We start from the raw sequence: 19159 nt of genomic DNA on the forward strand, positions 1-19159 counted from the left end.
TGCTACGTATAAATGGTGCAATGAGGTGGGGTACAAATAAATAAAACAAAATAAACAATCCAAGCAGTTTGAGTGAAAATTTGCCATGGCTTCTTTCTTCATTCAGTATAAACACTGCTGTGTGGAGGATTCCTTTTGCTGCCTCAGGAGATGAGGCCTTGAGCCCCTGAAATATTCTTCCATAATCAATATTTTAGTCTTTTGGGTGCCACAGAGTTCTTGTTTAGGGTTCCACAGGCTAATACAGCTGTTCTGCTGGAAATTGTTCCAATGAAAAGAGAAAGCAGGCCCAGCTTCCCATCTGATTTTCTCTCCCTCAACTGTTCCCAGGGAAGCTTCTAGAACCAAAATGTTCACTGTTTGATAGAGATCTAGTGCGGCCCAATGTTTACATTCAGATTCCTGCTTGGTTCCCAGGCCAGTCACATCCAGATAGCAGCTGAACCCAGAGCTGTTCCGCTCAAGAATGATCTACATCAGATATCTTCACCTGAGTCTGTGAGAGCAGTTTACATTTGAACAGCTCTTCTCAGTTGCAGAGTTTTATAGGTCTATAAATGAAGCTTAATCAGTATCCAGCGTTAACAGCACTTAATTTGAGGCAGGACTCTGCAGGCTTCACACCCAGAACCCTTTGTCAATGTGAGAACTCAGGCAGACCTGCAACTTATGAAAGGAGGACAGACAATAGTATCTCTGAGCATGTGCAGAGTGGCTTTCTGTTATCAAAATAACCAACAGTTTAGAGATGGGGTTCTATACCCCAGGGGAGGTATAGAAGACTCTATGGGAGATGTGAGTTGCCCCCAAGCTATAATTTTGTTTTAGCCATATTTTATGTTCACAAGATTCTCTAAGGCTCATTCCGCACACGCAGAATAATGCACTTTCAAGCTGCTTTCAGGGCTCTTTGAAGCTGTGCGGAATGGCAAAAACAGTTGTGAAAGCAGCTTGAAAGTGCATTATTTTGCGTGTGCGGAATGAGCCTAGAATATGCAGAGATGGGAACTTTATGATCTTTTTGTGACTTGCCCCTGTCAAGTTTGGTTTCGCTAGAGCAATTCGTAACTTCCTTAATAGATGGTGCTTTGATAACAAAATGTCAAAGAAATGGAAGTACAGTAAGGATTATGTGAAATTTGGGTTCACATCCTTTCTTGGCAAAAAAAGGAGTAAAAAAATCTCAGTGTTTTTAATGCAGAAAACAATGATATGAAGCCTGTTAAACTGCAAGAATATTTTCCAAAAATGCACCAAAGGAATTCTAAAGGCTAACTGAATATGATGAAGTCAAAGAAAGCTCAATTCCACTCATCAAGTACGCCCACTAAGTTGGGTTTTTGAACTACCAAAAACTCACTCCTTGAGGCCTCCTATAAAGTGTCATATATAATTGAAAAGAACAAAAAGCTTCGCACAGTTGGTGAAACTCTGATCAAGCCTTGTGCCCTTCTAATGGTTGAAGTTGTTCTCAGGCACCAACTGAACAAACAAAATGCTGAATTCCCGCTGTCATCAATTCTGGAATTAGGGATATGTCGGCCGACAAGCTCAGTGCAATCAACTCTTGGTCTTTGTGAGATACACCAGTGATATGTGCATTAAAGAAGAATTTCTTTTCTATGAACCACTCCTAACTATCGTAAGAATTGCTGATGTGCTCCAAGTAATAGATGAATCTTTTTCAAAAAATATTCTGAACTGAAAAGGTTGTTTCCCCACAAGTCACCTAAAACATTTTAAAAACATTTTAGATCCCTCCCAAATAACATGACTTTTGTTCACAGCCATCCCCTTGAGATGATTTTTGGCCAACATTTTTTGTTTTGGTTTTTTTCCCCTGGTGTGTTGACAAATCAGTGCTTCTGTGCTTCACAACCTCCTGCTGCAATTCCCCGAATCTTCTGTAGCTGATGCTGTAAAGATTAAGCATCGGAAATTGGAAAAATGCTCTGAAATGCCCCCCAAATGAGAAAAATGCTCTGAAATGCCCCCAAAACAGGGCAAGAAACTTCTGCAGGTAAGGAGTTAGCTCACAAAATGGCATCTCATAGGGACAGCACAGGCAAGTGAAGTCTTCTTTATAACATTTGAGCCAGCAAATTGTTTTAAAAGAGGATTCACTTAAAACATTTTGAGACTGCAAATAAAACATTTGGGGGGAAAAAACAAGAACTCCTCAGAGGAAACGTTTCATTTCCTGCCTCAAAATGTTTTAAAGTGTCTGTGCGGAAAGCACCAAAATTGGGTTTCATATGCACTGACAGCAGCTGGCTGCCGCTCCGTTCTGCAACAGCAAAAGCCAGAGGTCCAGGCCACTGCAGAGCTGTACTGGTGTCCCAATTGGGTGTCACATGGGAAGGGTGGACCGGGACATTCCTGGGGGTAGAGTTGATTTTAGTCTGTTTCTGCTCCATGTTTGCAGCTAGTTGTGCCGTGGCCTGAGTCCTGGACTTATGCCATGCTTTGGGCGGCATAAGCCTTTGAGCCCTGTGGAGGGCTTTGATTTGGCAGAGGGTTTTTTTTTTGGGGGGGGGGCGTTTTCTGCCTCCCCAAGCCACCAGAAAGGCCTCTGGATATGGTGGTGCGATGCTGCAGTGGTACTGTCCCTGGCCACTTGGAGCTCTGGATTGGGCTGTAAGCTTTATTGTGTACTTGGTCTATCTCGCAGAAATATTCTTACACTTGAATTACCTCAGCAAGGATCAGAAGTCACTGTTTTGGACATGAGTGAGAAGGTCGCTGCCTTCAAGCAAAATCTGGAACTGTGATGACTGGTGAAATGCGACTATGCAAATTTCCCTACTTTGGAAAATGTTTTTTTTAAACATGATGTTTACAGAAAATGTCTCAGAGTGGATCCAAGACGATATTTTGAGTCATCTAGATAATATGGAGTCTTTTAATGATGATTTTATTCAAAACAAATTGAATAATGACACATGTATTCAAAATCCCTTCATATTTAATTGGGACTTCATGCAGAAGGATGACCTTATCCTTTTGCAGAGTAAAGTCTTACTCAAGCAAAATTTCTTCAATCAAATCCTTGATTTATTTTGGTGCTCTCAAACGGCTACATACCTAGGTTTGGCAAAGTCAGCTCTTTCAGCTTCAATCCATTTCTGACAATGTCTCTGTGAATCTGGGTTTTCAACCCTTGTCAGCATAAAAACCCAAGTTAGAAATCAGTTGGATGCAAGACATGATCTTAGCATTGTCAAAGACTGTCCCTTGATTATCTAGTCTTGATTATCTAGGCAACATCCATCACGCTGAGGTGATTTTGAAATTTTCTTTTTTAATGTTTGTGCTGAACTGCTAGAAATAATTTTTAAATGCAGGTTTTATTTCCACAAAACTGTTTCACTGCTTGTGTCTGTGTTCATTTCAGTGAGTGTGCATTTTTAGTCCCAGTAACACACTGAAAAAAAAAGTTTGCATTTTTAGGATCTAAAAATGCAAACTCAACTTGCCTAAAGTTTAGGACAGATTTATGGGAAATGTGGGTTATAATCTTGCCCAAGGGAACTGTGATTGCAAAAAGAACCATTGGTTTAGGGCATTATTATTATTAACCTCTAATATTAAAAAAATGGCAAAAAATTACTACATTACCATTTCTGGCAATGCTGTAGGATCTCTTAAAATGGACCCGGTTCAGATTCCTGGGTTTTGTGGAAAGTGCCATCAAGGTGCAGCTGACTTATGACAATCCTGTAGGGTTTTCAAGGCAAGAGATTAACAGAGGTGGTTTAGCCACTCCCTTCCTCTGCACAACAACTCTGGCATTCCTTGGTGGTCTCCTGTCCAATTACTAACCAGGACTGAACTCTTCTTAGCTTCTGAGATCTTCTGAGATCATGTTATCCTGGGCCAGTCTGGTCAGACCTTTAGTATGTCTTAAATCCAACCTTGACCACACCAATTGCTAATCACTTACAATTTGGAAGAAGGATTATGAGTTAGGTTTGAGCACCAGTACCTTTTCTTTTAGGGTTATTAACATAAAAAGATGCTAAATGCAGTCATGCCCTGACCTGGATGGTCCGGGCTAGCTTGATTTCATCAGATCTCAGCAGGGTTAGTACTCGGATGGAAGACCACCAAGGAGGTTCAGGGTTGCCATGCAGAGGCAGGCAGTGGTAAACCACCTGTATTCCTCCCTTGGCAAGCTTTTGGGGTTTGCCAGAAATTGACGTGACTTGACGGTACTTTCCACCACCATGCTGGATCACACGACAGTCTATTAGATGCCTTTGGGAATCCTATAAACAAAGAATGGAGGCAGCAGCCCTCTCCTCTCATTGCTGCCCAATCACCAAGATGTTGTGGTACACTGCCTCTGCTCATGGAGGTTCCATTTAACCATCAAAAGATCTAGGCTTTGTAATTTGTCCAGTTCCCTTTAAAACTATTGAATCCAGAGACTGTCACCACATCTTGAGGCAGTGAGTACCCAAAGCTGATTTCTTGACCGACCGAAACCAGGCTTCTTGTCTATCTCTGTGAGGCACAGAAATGCAAGTAACAAAACTGTGAAGGGGACACCATATAGTGTCTTCAGGAGCAGGTGATTTAAAGCAGAGAAAAAGATGGGAGAGGTAGTAGAGTCTTCCAACTGTGACTCTTGCATCCCCACAAGCTGCTTGCTTGCCCATGGGCTCCAGATGTGCCTTTTTGTCAAATATGAATCTGTCAAAAGCTGCTAGGGAAAACAGGGAGGGGGGATGTTGCTCTTCCACTGGTTTGAGGTACTTGGCTTAGCCTGGGATCAGGGCTTTATAAATTATTACACGTCTTTGCCAGTAAAGCCAGATGCCAAACTCCTTCGATGCTCTTTAATATTGCCATTCTGAGCCTGGACACCTAGAAACCACACAATGCATGTGGTAAACCCACTGTGCAGCATTTATAGTGTAGAAAAAAGCAAAAAAAATTTTTTAACTCCCCTCCCCTGCAAATTATATCTAATCAAATTGAAACCTAAGACTGCACTAATCCTGGCAGCTCGTTTTGTAATCTGCTGCCACCTGCTGGTTGGCCTCACAACTTGCATCCCAATGCAGGAGATGTTCCCAGAAAAGTCCTTTGTTTTCATTCTGGCTGTGCCCCCTTCCGCACAGCAGAATAACGCACTTTCAGTCCACTTCCAATTCACTTTGCAGCTGGTGTTTATTGAGTGAAATAGCAAAATCCACTTTCAAACACTTGTGAAATTGGATTGAAAGTGCATTATTCTGCATGTGCGGAAGGAGCCTCTCTGAGCGTCATTGTGATCCCCCGCTAAGGAGGCGGGGAGGCCAATTGCCCCATCGGGCTGGAGGGAGCCGGAGCACCCCTGATAAGAACTCGACCGGGCACTGCTTGTTTCTACCGCAACCTGCGGATCTCCAGATGTCCATGGACTACAATTCCCATCATCCCCTGCCAGCATGGCCATTTGGGCTGATGGGATTTGTAGTCCATGGACATCTGGAGAGCCACAGGTTGCAGACCCCTGCTACTCGCAAACCCCTTTGTTTCACATTCGTTGCAATTTCCCTCTTGATCCACACTAATAGCTACAAAAACAGGAAGGCTAAGAACGAGAAGGGGGCTTTCCAGGCTGTGGCTGTTGCCCGTCTGAGCTATGCCTTTACAAATGGGGAAGCGTCTTCGTTTCTGGCTTCCTTTTCCTTTTTCAGAGAACACCCGGGGGCTCTCCGCTCTTTTTCGTGCAGGGCCTTTCCCCTGGGGGAAAACAGGGCTGAATCTATTGTTATTTTTTTAAATATAGATAAGGATTAACAAAACCGAAAAAAGAATCAAACCTTAGTTACAATCCATTCTAGAGAGGAGACAAATATATAATATATATAACATAATGTATAACATAATGTATAATATAAACAATATATAATACTTTTAAAAAATTAAAAAGCAATTACTGATAATGACCATCATCAATGTAAATTCTAATACTCCAAATTAGGTTATCCCTTCCCACAACTAATGATTGGCTACTATTATACATTTCTAGGTTTTTTTCTCACAAGATAAAAGTTACATTGGCATGTTATTATCTTTCATAGTATGATTACAGTCCAATCCAGATGGCGGGAGGGGGCCTGGTGGCTGGGGTTCCCTTATTGGGTTACCTGGTGGCATGGGTAGGAGGGAGACTATTAAATCTTCCTGCCCCTTGGAAACCCCATAGTGGAAAGGAACATGCACCATGAAAATTACGGTACAAGTTTGGGACCAGCTGCGTTGTTGTCCAGGGTTTGAAAGTCTGGTGGAAGCTGCCTGCAGTCGACTCTACCCCTGGGCCCACCTCTGGGACACCAGCTCTCCCTTTGGCAGGCAATTCTGTGCCAGACGGGCATTGCAGCTGCCTGCACATCTGGGTGCGGATGCCACAGAACTTTGCCATGAGAGGCATGGGTGCCCCCATTGCCGGCAGGGGTACCCGTTATGGCAGTGGGGTGGGGTGGGCACCCTGACCGGCACAAGCCCCCATTGCATGCAGTGGGGGCTTCCCCCCCACTCTGGATTGTGCAGGGCAGGATGGGCTGCCCATCATTTAGCTGTTTTCCTTTAAGCCCCCTTTCAAAAGACTATATGATATAACATGAAGGTTATTGATAATTCATATACACAACAGCAATTCCCTTGGCATTTCACCATTTTTCTTTGTGTGTGTGTGTGAAATAATATCAATAATATGCTTTCCATTTATCTTGAAATTCTTTGATTGGTCTCTTGTTCACAAAGTTTGTTAATTTCGCCATTGCTGCATATTCCACTAGTTAATTTCCCCAGTTTCCTTGACTTGAACAGCCTCCTAACTTTCATTTTGTTGCAAGTACTACTCTGGTCACCTTTATCAAAGACTGACTAATATCAGAAATATGAGGAAAATAAACAGGAATTTTTATCTTCGTCAAGGTGAAAGTCATTTAGGAGTGTCAATCAGGGTAGTGGAATTCATGCTCTAGAGACTCAGCCAGCCCCTCTGTATTTTCCAGAGTAATTCCCTCTTCTCCTTTCCCTGGTCCAAAGTTAGAGAGTGGTGACGCCAGTCTTCAACTGAGGCCTTAAAGTGGGCAATAACCCTACTCCCCAGCAGCCCACCATTCTCAAAGCACCTAGGAAGGTCAGAGGCAATGCAAGAGAGTTTGTGATTGGGTGGCTCATCTCTCTTAGGTTACAGAGGGCGTACTGAAGGCATCTTCCCTGAGAGTCCCTCAAATCCTGGATCCAGCACGGCTTTTTCTCTCCTCTTTTGTCATACTCCTTCTGAGCAATGCCCTACACCACCAGCCTTGAATGCCCAGTGGGATGCACAAAGGAAACATGAACCAAAATGAGTCTTGAGTCCTCTTAAAGATGGACAGATTTATGGAAGCAACAGACAAGAAGTGGCAAGTCAAGTCAAGTAGTGGCATCTTTGGAGAAAATAGAAGTGCATCACCATCTGCTTTTGTGACGGCAGCTCTCCTCACATCTGGTGTATGATTTTCTGCAAATGTATTGGATGAAAGATGACAGAAACATCCAAATGAGTGCCTCAAGGCAGCTCCAGGGCCACCAAAGAGGTTTGGCCTCATAAAGTGGCTGGTTGGGAGACCACCTGCGAGACTTTTCTAAGCCACTCTGAGCTCCTTGGAGGACCCATGAGGGGTACATCCAACAGATACACAACAAAAACAAATCTGGATGGTACAGCTCTTTGTTCAGCTGGTTTTAAATTTTTTATTATTCTGTAGAAGTAAAAAATGACATAAATTCAAATAAAACACAACACATATACCAAAGAAGAGACACTGGGCATAAAATGTCAAATCCTATGCTCATTAGACCAAGCAAGTAAAATGTACTATTTCAGGGACTATAAATTGAAGAACTGTGAAAAAATTTGGAGGGAGTTTTCTACCCTTTAGGGCATTCCATTCCCTCCAAATAAAAAAAATAAAAATAAAAGTCATCCACTTGTCCAGAAAGTGAGATAACTTAGAATCCAAATCTGTAGGACTGATCATTAAAGAGATCCCCATCACAATATGAACCCAAGCACTTGGACGGTGCAGATGTGAACTGAAGAGATGCATTCTAACCACGCCTCATTTGGAAAGTGCCTGAACAATTAGCCAAAGAATTTCCCTTATCAGGTTCACACTTCCTCGGCAGAAATTAGTAATCATTTCAGGCTTGACCATTACTGGAATGGCCAGCCTTGAATTACTGACTCCCATTTCTGCACAAAAAAGCATCAGAGTAGCCTTCTCTGGCCGTTTCCCCACTCACCTTTTGTTGCACGGTACTTGCCTGCTGCATTCCCCACTACCTAAGTGGCGACAATGCAGCGACCCCGATTCTGCTGCTCTCCTTCCTCCTTTGCGTGCGTTATTTCGGTTCCTGTATCGTCAAGCACCTTTTAAAAAACCTCGCGCTGTGGGGGCAGGCGGGAGAGTGGGGAAGCGCGCACGGGGTGTGTGTGTGACTCCGGGTTTAAGTTTCCTGCCGTTGCTGGTGACATACAACCATCCGTCCAATTAGGCAATGGCGGGGTGTGCGTGATGTGCATGCACCCCGGGTTTTAATTTTTTTTTAAATTAATGCTAAAAATCCACGTCTCCACGTCGTTCTGAGTGCACATGGGCATAGATGCGTATTGTGTCTGTTCAAATAGACGTGGATTCCTCGGCACAGCGTGGGGACGTGGATTCATTATTTTGAAAATAAAAAAAAATTCCCGCCCCAGAACAGCGCAGCAGCCAATCAGGACAGCCCCTGAGCGGATCGTGGGCAGTCCTGCATAGCTGCTGCGCGGCTGCAGCATTCATTTGACCAAGGGGAGGAAGCTGCGGTGGGAACCATGAGCCCACGCTCAAAAGGTCCCGCAGCAAAGGTAACCGCAGCGTATCAACCACTATTTTGTAAGTGGGGAAACGACCTCCGTTTGAGCACAGAGTGGATCCTTTCCTTCCTCTTCTCTCCCTCAAGCAAAGTTTTGCGGTATAACTGTTGCATTTGGGAGATGATTCCATGAGACCTACAAAATATAATTAGAATAGGAATGTTGTATAAGAACAGTGGATGGAACCGAAGCAGGACAGGCTAAGCAAAGATGTTCACTGTCCATGAAGCCACAGGGTGAAAGCCTCCCCTGGTTAACCTTATACCCAGTAGCCAAGGGATAGGGCTGGGGGTGGGGGCATGACTCAGTGGTGTGTAGAAGGTCCCAGGTTCTTGGTGTGTAGAAGGTCCCAGGTTCAAGCCTTGGCATCTTTAGTTGAAAAGATCAAGTAGCAGGTGATGTGGAACTGTTAGCCAGAGCAACCACTAGTATGAATAGATAATACTGACCTTGGTGGACCAACAGTTGGCTTCATTATAAGACAGCTTCAGGTATTCACGTATGTTCACGAATGTTACCAGCTCTGGGTTGCGAAATACCTGGAGATTTTGGGGGTGGAGCTTGAGGAGGGTGGAGTTTGGGGAGAAGAGAGATTTCAATGGACTATAATGTCATAGGGTCCATCTTCCAAAGTGGCCATTTTCTCTGGGTGAATTGATCTCTATTACCTGGAGATCAGTTGTACTCCCAGGAGATCTCCAGACACCCCTTGGAGGGTGGAAACCCTAATGGTCAGGTGGATTAAAAAAATCTGGATAATACAACCAGGTAGGGATAGGATTTAGGAGACCTGAGAGAACTCCCAGATCTGCAGCTTTTGGTGCCTTTCCCGAATGGGATTAAATATTCCCCCAAATGATAAAGATGAGGGCTGTATATTCCCCAAAGCCCACCTTTCCCTGAAATCTCCAGGAATTTACCAACCCAGAATTGGCAATCCTAGTAGGAAAACTGGGAGCCAGTCACAGGACTGAAAGGGGTGCCAGCAGAGAGGGGAGAATAGAATTTCTTCTCCCACATAAGACTCTGCAGGTCTCCAAGAGAACAGAAGCAGCAGGGATGGAGGAGGAGAGGCCATCTTGTTTTGTGAGGAGCCACCGGCTTGTGGGTGGAACAGTTTTAGGTCACTGACTGACATATTTGTTCTAGAAATTCAGAAATGGATGGGAAAAAAACCCCTGAATAACTCCTGACATGAATCAGCTTGTAATATGGGATTTCATCAGTGGAGGAAAGGGGTCATTTTGCTCATCTTTCAGATGTTGAAATAAGTGCAGGAAATTTAGGAAGAAGTAGGACTCATAAAATTTTTCATGAGGGAAAAGCAAAAGGGTGGGAAAAAACCTCCTGCATCAATATAGCTTATCATAAGTTTGAGTATTGTTTCTACACCTGAAGCTGTTCTCGGTTTCTCTTCAGGTGAGGACTGCATCTCAGAAGTTAGACGTCACAGCAAGCAAAATGAAATCAGGGTTGCCAAATTTTCAACTTTCTCCTAGGCCATTACCTGGGAGACAGACTTCACAGGTAATAATACTTCCCCCCACACTGTGCAAAGTTTCAGTTATGGGTTTCAACAAATAATTTTGTAAAAGACTCATGGGAAAGCTAGGCCACCCCCCCCCCCCATCCCAGCTCTAGAGGAACTGCTAATTCAGTGGTGTACACTAGACTTAATGACTATCAGGAGGAGTCTGGGTGTGCCAGCAGCTTTTACCATGGAGTTTCCAGCAATTGCTAGAGTGGACTGATGTCACATCTGGGTTTTCCCCGGAAGTGATGTAATGTCATTGTGCCAACTGGAATTTCTCTCTTTTGTTAGTCAGTGGAATGACCTGACCTAGGTAGCCCCAGGCTAGCTGGATCTCATCAGAGCTCTGAAGCTAAGCAAGGGTGGCCCTGGTTAGGATTTTAGATGGGAGACCTCCAAACAATACCAGAGTTGTGGTGTGAAGGCAGGCAATGGCAAACAACACCCAAAGTCTCTTGCCTTGGGTTCCCATTAGTCAGCAGTCACTTGATGGCACAAAACAAAATCAGTGGAGTGACAGCAGGAAACAGGAGCTGAGGGGAATGCTGACCATGGTCTGAGCCAGCTCAGCGTCTCGTAAAGCAGGCATTTCATTGGCTATTCGCAGCTAAAGTTGGGGGCAGGAGTTTAATCCACAAAGACTACAACAGAAATGCAGTCCTTTGCAGCACTGCAATAACAACATTGAGAAGATGTACAGAATGTAGCATTTGTTGATTCACTAGGAAGCTTCCATTAACTTCCTAGTTTAAGTGAGATGCAGCTGGGAATACTCTCTACTGACCTGCTGTCAGGAAGACTTTGTCTCTCAACCCTACCCCAGCACAGCTCTGTATTCTAATAATAACCTCTTCTTAGAAAATGAACTCAAATAAACCTCACAGACCTGACTGAGTTGTCAAACACCCTGGAGTAGGGTTGGTTTTTTTTTTACAACAACAACCTTTCCAATTGCACAGCACCCCTAGTGGTTCTGCCTGAAAAAGAGTTCTGCGCAACTTTAAAAACTCTCAATCCTAATGTAAATACATATTTGGGATGCTGCGTGTATTTCTCCACCGTGCAACCAAACACATGTTATGGTCAAAGGAAGAAAACAAAAATGCTTTATAATAAGAGCCAGCTACACCCTGAAATAGAACTCCTAATGCTCCTTGGTGATAAATGTTGATTGCTGGAGTATGCCAAATACTTTTTTCATGGGGAACTGCCCATGGTTAATTATTAAATGGCAAGCTTGAAAAAAAGGCCCTTGTGACCTCTCATCTTTGCACAAGCATCAGCATGCTATTTGTTGATAAACATTTGCCACGCACTTGGTTTTCTAGGCACCTAGCCAAGCTTTGCCCTGCCTTGCAGGCTTTTATGGCCTGTCTAGGTCTGGACACAATCCTGTACAGGGTTATTTTAGCCAACCTGGAAAAACATTAAAACAAGGGCAAAGTCACAAAGTCCCAGAGCAATACATCATCAGCAGAGCACATGGTCACAGTGTTCATATTCACGTGATTGAATGTCTCTCCTAGTATTAAAACATCTCACAGAAAATGCGATGTTTAGACGGATTCTAGGGTTCATAGGTGTATTTGGGTTGACAGCTTTTAAACTGGTTCCTCTAGATGCCTCTGTAATAGGAGTTTGATGTGAAGCAATTATCAAATTATATTTGGCACCATGCCATGGTATTTAACCTCTGCTAAAGGAATAGGGCTTTGACCTGCATGTCCCATATGCTAGCCAGATCCCACATCTCAGAGGATAAGCAGAGTCAGCCCTGCTTAGCACTTGGATGGGAGGCCATCAAGGAAATCCAAAGGCTGTATTCTTGTCTCTTATACAAACCATAAGCCAGAGGCGGAGCGAGGGGGAACTGTGCCTGGGGGCGCATGCACCCTACACCCCTGCCACAGCACCGTCCACCCCCACCGCGCCCTGGAACACCCGACCATGCCCTTTCACGACTCAGCCACGCCCCCTCCGCTGCTCTGCCTGGGGCGTTGTGCCCCACCCGGTCCCATTGGCGCTACGCCACTGCCTTCAGACTTGCCATCTCTGCATAAAAACAGAACTGTATAGCACTTCTATTGTCATCGTTGTAAACTTCATTTACAGCCTGCCTTCCTCACTGAGACTCCAGGCAGAATACAAAATAGGGTAAAATAATTCAATAAAAGAGCAAAGCTCTCTAATGAACAAACAGTGAAGTGGGGCTAGGACTGAAGAACTGGAAAACAATGGAAGCCCCCACCCCCCCACCCCGCATTAAAAGCCTGGATCAGAAGAAAAGTTTTGGCCCATCATTTTCATCTTAAAAATAGTAGTAACTAAGGGGAAGGGCATTCCAGAGGCAAGTCCCACCTGCCTCTTCTCTGCAGGCTTGTGAAGAAGTCCTTAATGTAGGGGTTGCCAGTCTCCAGGTGAGGCCTGGAGATCTCCCACTGTTACAACTGATCTCCAGACATCAGAGATCAGTTCCTATGGAGACAATGGCTGCTTTGGGGGGCAGACTTTATGGCATTGTACCCTGCTGAGGCCCCTCTCGTCTCCTCTCCTCACCCCAACATCCAGTGTGGTATAGTGGATAAGAGCAGGTAGACTCTAATCTAGAGAACTGGGTTGATTCCCCACTCCTTCTCATGAACAAGTACAACAATTCGTATCTGGTGAACTGGATTTTGTTTCCCCGCTCCTACATTCCTGCGGGGACAAGTCACAGTTCTTCAGAACTCTCTCAACCCCACCTACCTCACAAGATGGTTGTTGTGGGGAGAGGAAGGGAAAGGAGCTTGTAAACCTCTTGAAGTCTCTTTACATGAGAGGAAGGGGTGGGGATTAAAAGGGAGGTATAAATCCAAACTCTTCCTCATCATCTGCCAGCTCCACTCCCGCCTCCCATCTCCAGATATTTCCTCAATCAGAGCTGGCAACTTAACTGGTGGGCTAGATAGTATGGGAAGAGTTAGTCCTTCGGGTTCCAAGATATGTCGGCCATTACAAGCAAGAACTACCGGTAGCGCTCTGAACTGTGCTTAAAGCAAGGATGATGCTTTCAGGTGTATTCCCTACTCTTTATTTTCCTGATCTTAATTCACAAAATTGTTAATCTTCTGGGGGGGAAAATCTCTTTGAATGCTCTCTATGATGCTGAAATAACCTGAAACTTCTCCATGGGGCTGTGACTAGTAAAAGCATCTCAGCAACAACCCAGGACAGTAAGGTATCTCCAGTCAAAATAGCTGAAAGGAAGCGTGGAGGAGTCATCTGTTCTCTTACAATGTCTAAGTAATGCCTACAAATATTTAAATAAGTGCAATGGAAAAGATACCTCACAATGGCCGAGTGTCCTTAGTAGACCATTTATTCTACTTTCATGTAGGACACTAGCTGTGTGGGAAGTTTTATTCATTTCCTGAAGGCGAATGGAGCCCTCAGAATAGATACTAAATCTGAGGAGATCCTGCTCTGCCACCTACTGGCTTCTTTACATATTCCAGGTCTGTGGAAACTGCTAGTTAGCACCAAAATCACACATGCATTGCAAAGTACAGGAAGAATGAACTGTTGAATGAAATCAGGCTTTCCCCCTTCAGAAATGTAATATAAATGCAACAGCCTTTTTCTGTTATGCACATGACAACAGTGAACATATGAAGCTATCCGTCAGACCATTTGGCTTACTTACCTATATTGTTGCTCCATCTACAGCCCATTTTATTCCCTCTAAAAATGGGCTTTTACTGCCAGTAGAGCTATATAGGGTTGGACTCAAAATGAAAAAAAGAGGCATATAAATCTAAGATTTGGCTCATGTTATTGCAGACCTCTGTTAGTCATGACAACAAAGCTACGTATCAATTTTTACTAAATTTTAAAATGATTACTTTGCATTTTGGCCCACTGGAACCAGTGAACATATGAAGCTGCCCGTCAGACCATTTGGCTTACCAATATTGCTGCTCCATCTACAGCAATATTTAAATCAATCATTTTTTTTAAAAAACAACAACACAGGCTCATAATAAATAATAATATTTAATTAGTCAATCTCAAGGCCTAGCAGAGGAAAAACCAAGCAAAACAAGAACATCCAGTAGGGCAGGAAAACCAACACTAATTAATGCCAAATACCTGTTGGAAAAGGATCATTTTTAACCAGGAGCATGAAAGCTAGGACAAAGGGAGTCACCTGTCATTTCTGAATAGTCACCTGTCATTTACTCTCCTGGTGATGGATTCGGGAGTTGATTTCTCAGATCATGACTGTGGGAGCCGAAGGACATTTGGAGGGAAGACCAAATGGGAATACTCAACACTATCAGATCCCCTCCAGACTCAGAGCCTCTTTCAGGTCTAGAGCCCCTGAATCCTAAGGCCTCAGTCAAAAGTATGGTTTCTACCTCCAGGTGATGGCTGGAAATCTCCTGGGATTACAACCAATCTCCATGCAACAGAGATCAGTTCAGCTGGAGAAAACAGACGCTTTGGAAGGGGGACTCAATAACATTGTACCCCATGAAAGTCTCTCCCCTCCCCGAACTCTCCCCTCCTCAGACTTCACCCCCAAAATGTCCAGGTATTTCCCAACCTGGAGCTGACAGACCTCATTGGAAGGCATACTGAAGACTTAACTTCAGGCACCGCTCTCATGCTGGAATTCAGGGCATCCAGTCCCCTGCCCCGTAGGCTGAGATCCTGGACAACTCAACAGTTCCTCAATTCTCTCCCCTTCCAGTGAGTGTGACAGAGACAGTGAGCTCATGAAGAGGCAATTCAGCAATGAAGAACCACCAGGCACGCAACCTGTCTTCCAGCCCCTGAGTCAGATCACAGTCTAAGTGCACACAGTGCTTTGCAGGATCAAGCTCAATCAAGCCCTGGACAGGTGAAGCTCAGAAACAGGTGACGCCTCTTACCTGCCAGGATACTTAAGCATTGCTGGTTCAACAAGTTTTTATGGTTAGCTTGCTCCTAGAAGACTGGACTTCACACCCAGCTACTGAATGTGCTTCAAGCTCTTTTTATCAAGCCAGAACATTGTCCGTTTCATCTCTAATGGAAGGGGGTTGGGAGAAGATGTCAGCATGTAGATGATGGGAGAACACATGGTCTCTGGCCCCAAAGACCAGCAGCAACTGGTATCCAGTGAGGTTCTTTCCAAAATGATCCATTCATATCAGCCTTCCCCTCTAAACTTTCTGCTATTGTCAGTGTTTTGAGACTCTGGGTCTATGTCTGTTTAAAACCTTTCAAAACCCACCTACAGTATGAGACCCACCTATAGTGTGAGACCCACATGAAAAGGAGGGATCAGATTTATGACCTCACTCATGTCAAGGCTAAGACTGTGAGAAGCAGATTAAGGGCATTTATACATACACTACTTACCCTGTGGCTGTGTGGTTCACAATGGCTTTTCCCTATGTTTTTTTAATTTAGATAGGGATTCCCCTGCTGTAAAGTATTCCTAGCCAAGCCACAATTTTGCCCCCCCCCCCCCATTCCCTTTTTTTGGTCCTTTCTGTGCAACCTCCATCTGGGGAGGTTGCTTGTCACCTTTTTATTTTTATTTTTTAGTCTTTGGTCTAGCATTAATTCACTGGACTATGTAAGTTTTATGTCAAAGGATCTATTTTATGAAAATTAAAAAAAGAAACACCAGCTCTTTTGATTCTTCTGAAGTGGTGGTTGAAAGAGTGGGAGAAACTGCTGTTGAATGTGGGTAGGGGATGGCAGGGAGGAGCAGGAAAACACGAAGAGAGCAAAATGGTTGCTGATTCCCTTTGATTTCCCTGTGAGGGAAACAAAAAGTCATACTTTGAAAACGTTCAGAAACCACCGAGATTCTCTGATCTGACAGCACGGTGAGTTCTGAAGAGGGGGCATTGTGAGCATAACCAAGAATCCAACTTGAAGGGATTGTAGTAGTGCTTGATACAAAGGAGACAAACGTGCATAAATGGCCTAAGAGAGCCAAGGGTTAGAGACACAAGCCACACACACACACACAACACACAAAGCCGCCTTATACTAAACCAGACTCTTGGCCCATCAAAGTTAGTACTGTCTACTCAGACTGGCAGTGGCTCTCTAGGGCAGGGGTGGTGAACCTTTGGCACTCCAGATGTTATGGACTACAATTCCCATCAGCCCCTGCCAGCCTGGTCAATTGGCCATGCTGGCAGGGGCTGATGGGAGTTGTAGTCCATAACATCTGGAGTGCCAAAGGTTCACCACCACAGCTCTAGGGTCTGGCAGAGATATTCTGTGACACCTACTGTCAGATATTTTAACTGGAGGTGTCAGGAATTGAACCAGAGATCTTTTGCATGCCAACACTGCCACTTAGCCATGGCTCCTCCCCTAGGAATGTACTCTAATGTTAGTATTTGGATGGGGGACCACTGAAGAATACCAGGGTCACTATACAGAGGCAGGCAATGGTGAACTACCTCTCAAAGTCACTGGCCTTGAAAAACATACAGTGTTGTCATAAGTCAAGTGTGACTTGATGGCAAAGACTTACCTGAGAATCCCAACAGCTGATTTTAAAACACACAGAATGAAATTTGTCAGTCTTCTGACAACCAGCTCTAATGAAACTAATTAACAGTTTACATTTTTGCTAGAAATGTCAGAGCAAAAACTTACCATCTTGGGCTCTTTTCAGTGCAATCCTAAACAGAGTTATACCCTTTTAAATCTTCAATGGACTTAAAAGGGTGTAGCTCTATTTAGGATTGCAAAGACATATTGCAGAATACACTTTCCTTGGGGGAAAAAACAGTTTCATCAGATTCATGAAGCGTGTCCTCAGTTGAGAATACGCATCTATTCCCTTATATATAAAGAAAATATTGCAAACACTGGTTCAAAATTCAGTGAAAGGCAGAAGATACAGTCCGTGGCAGATCAATGCAAAGCTCAGAAGCATACAAGATAAACTCCATGGTCACTCACAACAGAGGTAATACCCTGCTCAGATTTACGGAAAGAGGAAATGTGCAAAGTAACACTATTTTGTTATGCCCAAGAAAAATCAACAAACCAAAAAGAACTGAACAAAGAAATGGCATTCATATGCTGGGAGGAATGTGCAGCCAATAAATAGGTGTAAAGAGATTGCATTTACAGGTACCCTATCTGCAGCCTGCACAGGTAGATTAAAGGGAAATGTTTGAAAAAGGCCATTAACGACAGGAACAAACCTGTTGGTTGTTTACCAGAAAAGCTTGTTTATCAGGAAGACAGTCTGACTAACAAAAGGGGCATTTTTGCTGAGCCAAATTCATTGAAATATATACTTCAGAGCTGAACAAACACAATCTGTCGGATAATACAGCCTAATTATAAAAGCCTTCTTTCTGTCGAACACAAGTCCTGTACAGATGTTCAGCACCATTTAATACTCATGTGAAGACAGGGGGACCACGACTGCGAAATCTGCCCTCATTTCCTCCACATGCCTAGGATCCGTGCATGCAGTTTGACATTTGCGCAGGGCCTGCCTATGTAAATGCAAAGTGTGCGATCCATGCATAGGGGTCAACGCTTTTAATCCCTTGTGCAAATGATGCGGTATGGCTATGATCGGATGTGACGACAAAGTAATTAAACAGGTGGTTGTTTGAGTCGTGCACAAACATAGCTTCTTTGCTAGCTTGCACGCTTCCTCCACCTGCCTCCTCTTCTAGCGTGTGGGGCTTTTGAACACTTCACAGTGTGATGCTGCTCCAGTCTGCTGTAATGATGAAATGCAAGCATCTTGACAAACTGGAGTTTATTTCCCCCACAAGTTGTGTCGAGGAGTGGCAAAGTGGAAAAGGAGAACTGAAGGAGTCAGGGAAGAAATCAGCTAGGAAAGCAATTTCTGCCTTCCTCACACAAAATCAGTAAGGGCAAATTTGATGCTTTTCAATCAGTGGCAGTGGTCCAGGGTGGCTATGCCTTCCAGAGAAGGCTTATTAAGGTACAGCTAGTTTCCACTAATAAGTATTTTGCACAAATATCCCCCCCCCCCACAGTTCCAAAAGAGCTTCACACAACGTGTGATTGGTGTTTGGAATACGCTGCCACAGGAGGTGGTGATGGCCACTAACCTGGATAACTTTAAAAGGGGCTTGGACAGATTTATGGAGGAGAAGTCGATCTACAGCTACCAATCTTGATCCTCCTTGATCTGAGATTGCAAATGCTTTAGCAGACCAGGTGCTCAGGAGCAGCAGCAGCAGAAGGCCATTGCTTTCACATCCTGCCCGTGAGCTCCCAAAGGCACCTGGTGGGCCACTGCGAGTAGCAGAGTGCTGGACTAGATGGACTCTGGTCTGATCCAGCAGGCTAGTTCTTATGTTCTTAAAGGAGAGTTTTTCTGAATATAATTTGCACCGCTATCTACATTCAAAAACTTGTAAACTATAAAAAGAAGCAGGCACAATTGCAGTTCTCCCCATGGGATTGTATAATTTCCCCCCCTTGCTTTGTGCAGTATTCCAATGCAGCCAATATGATGGGAAGCAGGTACAGAAAAACCAAATAAATGTACAATCATAGCACTTCCAAAGATTTTGAAAAAAGAAAGGGGAGCGGGGAGAAAGAAACCAGTTAGCATGACTTCAGAGGAATCAAATTGGCTGATGCAGTGCTCCAGTCTATTTTCATTTAGGGGGAAGGATGCTTGAACATCCACATGTCCTGTTCAACAGTCATGAACAGGGAACTGGTTGTTTGAG

The sequence above is a fragment of the Sphaerodactylus townsendi genome, linkage group LG05 (genome assembly GCF_021028975.2).
Source record: "Sphaerodactylus townsendi isolate TG3544 linkage group LG05, MPM_Stown_v2.3, whole genome shotgun sequence".
In the NCBI taxonomy this organism is placed as follows: Eukaryota; Metazoa; Chordata; class Lepidosauria; order Squamata; family Sphaerodactylidae; genus Sphaerodactylus; species Sphaerodactylus townsendi.